We start from the raw sequence: 9,023 nt of genomic DNA, 5'->3' as shown, positions 1-9,023 counted from the left end.
GGGGAATGCCAGGGCCAAAAAAATGGGAATGGGTGGGTAGGGAAGTGGGGGGCGCTATGGGGGACTTTTGGGATAGCATTGGAAATGTAATTGAGAAAAATACGTAATAAAAATATTAAAAATTAAAAAAAAAAGAAAATAAGAGTTGCCTTGTATAACTGTATTGAGTGTATTAAAAACAAAGACATCACAATAGTGAAGTTTTATAAAGAATCCTAAAAACTACAATGAAATCTTAGAGATAATTGTGAGAAGGCATTACAAGAAATTATAACTTCTACATTAGTGGATATTATCATGTTTCAGTGTTGTAAAGATTTGTGTATATGTGTACTTGTGTTTAATGTTTATAGTAATGAATACCTCTAACTCCTACTATGCAGGAAGATCATGAGTTTGGGAAATATCATGTAGCAAGATGCTTCCCCAACAAAAAAGTTCCTTGGTGGACTAGTCATTAGGATTAAGTGTCTCTCAAAACAAAACAAAATAAATTAAAAACATTATATATGTGTAGGTAACAGACACAACAAGTTTATATACTTTATATGAGTATATAAAGTTTATATACTTTAAATGAGTTGATTTTGTAGTATATAAAGTATTTCCTAATACACACAGTTTTCTGGATTCTTGTTTTTTCTCCCTCAGTTTTTTCCATTTTTTTTTTTCTGGCTTAGGAATGTGTTCCTTTCCAATGAGTATGGCTCATTGAAATAGTGTGGCTGGAGGAGTTCATGGATAGGTTTATCTCACCATGAGCCACATTTTCAGTACTTTGTTTACATTTAGATATCCCATGACCACAGTACCTATATCTAAACCTATAAGTCCACTATTACTCTACATTTTAAAGCATGTACAGCCACACAACTATAAGGTATATGCAGACCACAAGGCAAAGCTCAGACCTAGACAGCATCCATGTTTGTGGCTTCAGTTTCTGTGAGCTCCTATGGACTCAGCTTAGTTGATTCTGTGGCCAGTGTTTTCATGGTGTCCTTGACCCCTCTGCATCCTAAAATCTTTCCTCCTCCTCTTTTGTGGGCTCCCCTTGGCTCCACGTAGTGTTTGTAACTATTCCCAATAGATGCTCGATGACACCATTCTGATAACAGTTGGGTTGGGCACCAATCTATGAGTATAGGAGAATATCATTAGGGATCATTTTATTTGGTCTGTCCTGAGCTATCAAGCCTTTAGTTCCTGACCATCCAGCAGTGTCCTGTGGACTCCCTCTCCTGCCCATAAATTGGACCCTGCATGGGTTAGCCACTCCCCCCAAATTCTGTGCCACCATAGCTTTTGCTGGCACAATAGACTGTAGGCTGAAGGTTTTGTGGCTGGGTTGATGTCCCAGTCCCACTACTAGGAGTCTTGCCTGGTTATAGAATATGGCTACTTCGGGCTCCATATCCTCTATTACTAGAAGACTTCACTAGCGTCACTTTGGTAGATTCCAGGGAGTTTGTACTGCACTAGGTTTCTACATCACTCCCTGAATGCCTCCCAATTCCAGATGTCTCTGGCAGTACTCTCTCCCTTTGTCTCTCCCCTGTCTCTGCCTGATCCCTTCTATTTCCACACACTCCCATTCCACCCTCAAAATCTCTTAATTCACCTTCTCAGAGAGATCTATGAGTCCCTCTTTGAGCTATCCTTGTTACTCAGCCTCTCTGGGCCTGTGAATTGTAACATGATTGTCCTCTACTTAACAGCTAATGTCCACATATAAGTGAGCAAATAGCATATTTGTCTTTCCTGGGTCTGGGATAGCTTTCTTTCTAGTTCCATCCATTTGCCTGCAAATTTCATGATACCATTGTTTTGTTTTTGTTTTTTTTTTCTTTTCTTTTTTAACAGCTGTAAGAAAGTTTTAGTAGTAAATGTTCTTCTTAAAGAAGCTATAGAGACCAAAATCAGTACAGGCACAAAAGGCAGGGTAACATGCACTGTGTTATGTTAATCATGTACATGCACTGTTATATTTGGAGGCATTCCAGAGGAGATAAAATAGGAGCAGGGTTCTCTGAGCACTGAATAACAAGCACAGTTCTCAGAAATGATGAGCTAGGGAGTGAGGTGACCGAGAAGACAAAACTCTATTAATAGGAGGCTGGATCAAAGAACAATAGAGTCCACTGAGAAATGAACTAGCAGAGAAACAGCAGTGAAATGTAAGAGAAAACAAAGACATCTGCATAAATGGAAACCACAGCTTGCTCATCAGTCTTCACAATAAACAATCTGACTAAGACTGGGAATGTGGCTCAGCTGTAGAGAGCTTGTCCAGAGGTAGGCAGGCAGTAAGGAGAGATGACGGGGAAACTTCTCTGGGAATGGTAAATTTTTCTGGGAATGGGAAATGGCTGAGACAAATGGCTGTCTCAGAAGGATGCTAAATGTGTCCTTTGAAATTAGCAGGTCAACAAAGAAAACAGGACAGGAATCAGTCTACTGAAGCCAAGAAAGGGAACGTGGCCTTATTGAACCTTAATCCCAGGCCAGAACGCTTACCATCAACCTCAGATACTTTCTCAAATTCTGTCTGTAGGTTGTAAATGATATTACTTACACAAGAAAAATATGAAAGTCCCCAAACCATTACATTCTAAACTGTGTTAATCACAAACAGCTGCCAATAGAAGCTTAACCTCTCTCCCACTTTTGGTAATTTATATGCACTAATGACCTTTCAGGGTGTTTGTCAGAGCTAAGTGTGGTAATGTATGCTTCAAGTTCAAGCACTCAAAGACTGATGATGGATTATGAGTTTGAGGAAGCCTAGGTTATAAAGCAAATAAGTCCTGGACTTAAAAATTTTTTTTGTAATACCTATGTAATCTTCTTAAATATGGAATGTATTTAAGGAATGGTATCAATATATTTGGGGGAAAACTCCTAAGCATAAGCATGTTCAATAAGTGGTTTTACTTTCTGTACAGTCAGTTTGATTCAACATTTATTTGGAAGCCATCATGAGGTTGCGTTAGATTCAGGAAATATAAATGATCTCCACTTATGCCAATTTTCCTGACAATGGCAGAATTTCATTGTTTGTGCCAATGATAGAAGTTTGTTTTTTTAATGGATGAATAAAACTCCTTAATTTGATTATTTTGAATAGTTCTGCAATAAATATGGTTGTTTATGCATGGCAAACCTCCTAGTTTTTTAGATGATTTTATTATGTAGCTCATGGTCTTCTGTGAGTGCTGGATAACAAACACTGTGAGTTGGTATGTTTTCCTGTAGTCCTCTGCTTCTGGCTGTTACACTCTTTTCATCCCTTCTTCTGCAATGATTCCTGAGCTTTGGAAGGAGAGAGTGTGGTATGTATGTTCCATTTAGAGTTTAGCATTTTTCAGCCTTATATTCTCTGTACCTTGGTCAATTTTGGGTCTCTGTGTTAATCACAATTTACTACAAATAGAAGCTTCTCAGATGAAGGTTGAAAGATGTATTGATCTATGGGCATAACAATTAGCCATTAGGACTTGGTTTAATATTATGTGGATTTACAAAATGATAGTGGTAGCTTCTCTCCTAAGGCTTATAACCTGTCTAGCTATAGGCTTGTTCTTGGCCCAACAATGATGCCTAGGTATGGGTTTCATCTTGTTGAATGGGACTTAAATCCCACGGGATAATTATTGGTTTATTTCATGATGTTTATGGCATTATTGCAGGAGTGGGCAAGGCTTGCCAGGCTAGTCATTACTGAAGCTCACAGAGTTCACAGCTGGGTATAACTGATGATTACTTTTCTGGTAGTTTGCTTAGTACCTTTCAGCACTGTGAGAGCTAGCCAGTAGGGATGAAGCTTCTAGGTTTGTACTACCTTGATTGCTCCATGTTCTCTGAGTCATGTATGAGGTATGGCCCTGCTATCAAGTTCTAGAGGACAGACAAGAGCAATGGCAATGGCCTTGTAATGTTTGAGGGTCTATGAAACATTCTCATGGAAGTCTCTCTCCATGGCTGGTTTGAATAAGAATGGCCCTTAAAGGCTCATATGTTTGAATGTTTAGCCAATAGGTGTTAGTACTATTTGAGAAGGATTAGCTTTGATGTTCCAAAAGCTCAGGCCTATTGGATCTCTCCTCCTGCTGCCTATGAATCTGGATGTTGGACTTATAGCTACTTTTCCAGTACTATGTCTGCTTGCTTGCCACATGCTCCCTGCCATGATGATAATGGACTAAACTTCTGAAACTGCAATCCAATCCAATTAAACGTTTTCTTTCATATGAGTTGTCTTGGTCATTGTGTCTCTTCACAGTAATAGAAGAGTGACTAAGACAGACGTTCATATCAGAGAGAGGGGTATTGTTGTAATAGGCCTGACCATGCTACTTATTGGTGGAATGTGGACTTCAGGATTTTGGATCAGGAAAGCAATTGAATGCTCTAAGTGGGGTTTAATGGATGATTCTAATAGGAGCATGGAAGACACTGCTGAGGGTGATGTGAACTGCGGGGGGTCCAGATCAAGAAATTTCAGAGGGAAGATATTACTAAGTGGCCTAGAGACTGTTGTGATATTTTGGCAAAAAAAAAAAATGTGTTTACTTTCTGCCTCTGTCCTAAAAATTTGTTAAGACTAAATTGAAAAATTTTGGATTAATGGCAATTATTTCAAGGTAGCCTAGTATTGACTGTTTTGCTTGGTTATTAGTGGACACTCTTACTTACCCAGATCTATAAAATGAAAAGGAGCAAGCTGGGCAAGGAGAAATACAAAGTGTACAGTTTGAGGAGACAAGGATCACCAGAAAGTGTAATGGAGCTATGTCCAGTGCTCAAGGAGATAAAAAGTTTGAAAAAAAAAAAAGACTGATACTAAATGGAATGAGGGGAGTAGTGACCTGAGGATAAGAGCTCACCTAGATAAGCTTCCAATTTGTGGAAAGGGATTAAAGGAAAGCTTAAGCAGTGAAGGAAATCAACAACAACAGAAAGCTGATGTAGGAAGGGGACAAGTTCCATCTCAGCAAGCAGCTTTGACCACATGGTTCTGGCTTTAGAGTCAAGGATTCAAGAAAGGGGTTGTGGACTCTCCCCTCACAACTAAGGAAAGCCATGAGGTCAGGCATGTGTTAGGGATGTCCATGCATGGAAGTCCAGAGAGTTCATTATGTAAAGCTGTGAAGGTGAAGCCTGAATTCTGTAGGAGATCCAAAGATGTTGGAGATGCCAGAGTTGTGGGATACCTGCTGAGGAAAGCTTCTAACAGGGAGAGCAAATGGCCCAAGAGAAAGACGTGTGTTGTAGTCAAAAAAGTTGAAAGGAGTTGCAGATCTGAAGAATGTTTGTTAGACATAGAGAGGTAGAATTTGGAGTTTTCCCTGCTGGTTTTCAGTTCTGCTTTGATCGACTATTTCTTCACTCTGCTTCTGTTCTTCCCTTTTGGAATGGTCATATATGTTTGACTCTATTGTATGTAGGAAGCATGTGAGCTGCTTTCTGATTTTGATTTTTGATTTATGGTTAAGAGAATGCTATGATTCTCAGAGACCTTGTTTTTTTTTTTTTTTTTTTTTAACTTTTATACAGTGTTTAGATTGTAATGGACTATGGGAATTTTTTTGAAGTTGACTGAATCCATTTTTGCATTATGATTTGGCTGTAAGTCTATGAGGGACAGGCAATAGAATGTGATGGTTTGAATATGAATGGCCCCTCATAGGCTCATGTATTTGAATGCTTAGCCATAGGGAACTTGAGAAGGATTAGGAGGTGTGGCCTTGTTGGAGAGGGGTGCCCTTGTTATTGGAAGTGTGTTACTGGGGGAGGGCCTTGCAGTTCCAAAAGTTCAAGGCAGGCCCAGTGTTACACTCTCTCTTCCTGCTGCCCGGGATTTGGATGTAGCATTCTTGGCTACTTTTCCAGCACCATGTCTACCTGTGTGCTTCCATTACTCCCTGCCAAGATGATAATGGAATAAACCTCTGAAATTGGTTTCCATTCTTATAAAAGAATGTTTTCTTTTATAAAAGTTAGTGTGTTCATGGTATCTTTTCAAAGTAACAGAACATGGACCAAGATCGTCCTTTCATAGTTTTCTGATGTTATTGGTATCCTAAAGGAAACATGTATCTTAAGATTCAAAGCTAACATCCATAGATAAAAGAAAATGTGGCATTTGTCTTTCTGGGTCTGAGTTACTTATTCAGAATGAATTTTTCTAACTTCATCCATTTATCTGTGTTTTATAATTTCACTTTAAATTTATTTATTTTACACCTTCTTATAAAATCATTGGAGATAAAGGCTATATATATATATATATCAATGAACTCCTATATGGTTAGACTAGTTATTCATTCAGAACAGAAGCTGTGGATCCTCACATTGGCTTTTATACCTTCACTATCAAATACACTCTTATGCACTTATCCATCAATATCATTTTTCTGAATAGCTAAATAATTTCCCATTGTGTAAATATCCCACATTTCATTATCCATCACCCAATAGACATCTAGGCTGTTTCCATTTCCTGGCTATTGTGAGTAGAGAATCAATGAACAAGGATGAGCATGTATCTCTAGATGATGGTATATGGAGTCCATTGGGTATATACTTGAAGAGAGGTATATAGCTGGATCATATGATAAATTTATATCTATCTTTCTGAAAAATCTCCATATTGATATTCATAGTGGCTGCACAGCTCTGTACCCACCACCAGCAGTGAATAAGTGCGCCCTTTCCCCCACATTCATGCCGTCATTTCTGTTTTAGTGTTTGACATTCTGACTAGGGTGAGATAAAATTTTAAGGTAGTTTTAATTTTTACTTTCCTGATGACTAAAGATGTTGAAAAAAAAGTAAAATATTTCTCAGCTGTTTGTATATTATCTTTTAAGCACTCTACACTCTATTTGTTTCTCTGTTCTATTAAAATGGGGATTGTTTTCTTGATTAATATTTTGAGCTCTTTAAATATTAAAGATTATAATCCTCTTCCAGGTATATCAGTGGAAAAAAATTTCCCCATTCTCTAAGGTACCTCTTCACTTGTTTGATTGTATTCTTTGCTGTATAGAAACCTTTTAGTTTCATCAGGTCCCAGGTATTAAATGTTGGTCTTAATGCCTGTGCTATCAGAGTCATGTTAAAGTCTGTTCCTATGTCAGTGAACTCAAGAATATACCCTAATTTCTTCTCTATTATATTCAACTCTCCGGTCTTATTTTGGGGTCTCTGATCCATTTAGAGTTTTTATGGAGACTGAGAAATAAGGCTCTAATTTCATTCTTCTATATTCAGTCATCCAGGTTTAACAGCACCATTTGTTGCAAATGCTGTGATTTCTCCAGTGTGTGCTGTTTGCTTCTTCATTAAAAATTGGGATGTGTGGGTTTGTATGGGGGCCCTCAACTCTATTCCATTGATCAGTGATTCTGTTTTTATTCTAGTTCCATGCTGGTTTTATTATTATAGTCTTACAGTATAACTTTGAATCTTTTATAGAGATTCTGGTTTTAATATATATCCTCTATCAACTGACCTGTAGCCCTAGTCTCCCTTCTCTGTATTTTTTTTAAATATTTTGAACCCAGAGGCTAGCTAGCTATGTAGTAGTGTCTGAAAATGTTTTCCTGTGATTTAAGAAATAAGTTGTTCCCAAGGGAAATGTACTACTACAGGTAAACAGAATTTGTTCAGGCATCAAAGCTTCTTTTCCTTAAGATCTCTCTATATAGACCCAGGAATAACCTTGATTCTCAGGATTTTCAGTTTCCTTTTTATTTTATTTTTAATTTCTACAATGATAGCATATAGAAGTAAGACAAGTGGTAGAAGTGTTTGGTAGTTTTTTTCCTTGTGTATTTTGTTTGCCCACAATTCGCCATTTTGTTTTCTTAAAGGCCAAATTTTTGTTATGGAGGCAGTACCAAGAAGAGCTAGAATATTCTCCTGGGAATCACAGAAAACCCAGTGCTCAGATAATTGGAGAAAAACTAAAAAAATTCAGATGTTTATAAGTATACACTGGACCTAGAAAGCTCTGCAGTTTGGTGGGCAGATTAAATGTCCAATATAATCTTTCTCTGGGCTGTGACCAGATTCTGATTTTTGATATTGATTAAGAAAGTATCACAAAAGTGGCATTGTCTCAGAGGTCATCATACTCAACTTGGAATCCAGGACAAGCTCCAAAAGTCACAGTAAGCAAGAAGCTCTGGCACACCAGGTGCTATTTGAGTGCAATGGTTTTACACTTTCTTTGGCTTTTCCTACTTTTTCCATACCCTGTGAGACTGCTTAGCTGTCACAAATTTGTAGGAAAATTGAAAAAATTCTCTCTGCTTTGGAAAGAGCACAGGAACCACAGAGAGCCACTTTCTTATTGTTATCTTGAGCACTGTCATAACTAATGCGAATTTATACAGTGTAATGGGTTTTAGTGCAGCTATGAATATATACTTTAAAACCATTAAACTATGTAAATGAAAAAATGTAGGCTATGTGAATTATTTTATATATATATTTAAAAATTTTTTTAATTAGGTATTTTCTTCATTTACATTTCTGATGCTATCCCAAAAGTCCCCCATACCCTCCCCCACCCCCACTCCCCTACCCACCCACTCCCACTTCTTGGCCCTGGTGTTCCCCTGTACTAAGGCATATAAAGTTTGCAAAGCCAATGAGTCTCTCTTTCCAAGGATGGCTGACTAGGCCATCTTCTGATTCATATGCAGCTAGAGACATGAGATCTGGGGGCTACTGGTTAGTTCATATTGTTATTCCACCTCTAGGGTTGCAGACACCTTTAGCTCCTTGGGTACTTTTTCTAGCTCCTCCATTGGGGGCCCTGTGATCCAGCTGACTGTGAGCATCCACTTCTGTGTTTGCTAGGCCCTGGCATAGTCTCACAAGAGACAGCTATATCTGGGTCCTTTCAGCAAAATCTTGNTAGTGTATGCAATGGTGTCAGCATTTGGAAGCTGATTATGGGATGGAACCCCGGGTATGGCAGCCTCTAGATGGTCCATCCTTTCGTCTCAGCT

The 9,023-nt window shown here is 38.2% G+C and overlaps 1 protein-coding gene across 1 annotated transcript in view; it reads left to right on the top strand.

Annotated features, from left to right (window-relative positions):
* Ophn1 (oligophrenin 1) overlaps positions 1–9,023 on the top strand; it is a 317,724-nt gene that overhangs the window by 61,118 nt on the left and 247,583 nt on the right. The window lies entirely within an intron of this gene.

The sequence above is a fragment of the Mus caroli genome, chromosome X (assembly GCF_900094665.2).
Source record: "Mus caroli chromosome X, CAROLI_EIJ_v1.1, whole genome shotgun sequence".
Taxonomy (NCBI): Eukaryota; Metazoa; Chordata; class Mammalia; order Rodentia; family Muridae; genus Mus; species Mus caroli.
The sequence above is the reverse complement of the archived record's forward strand: the minus strand, read 5'-3'. Positions and strand labels throughout refer to the sequence as shown.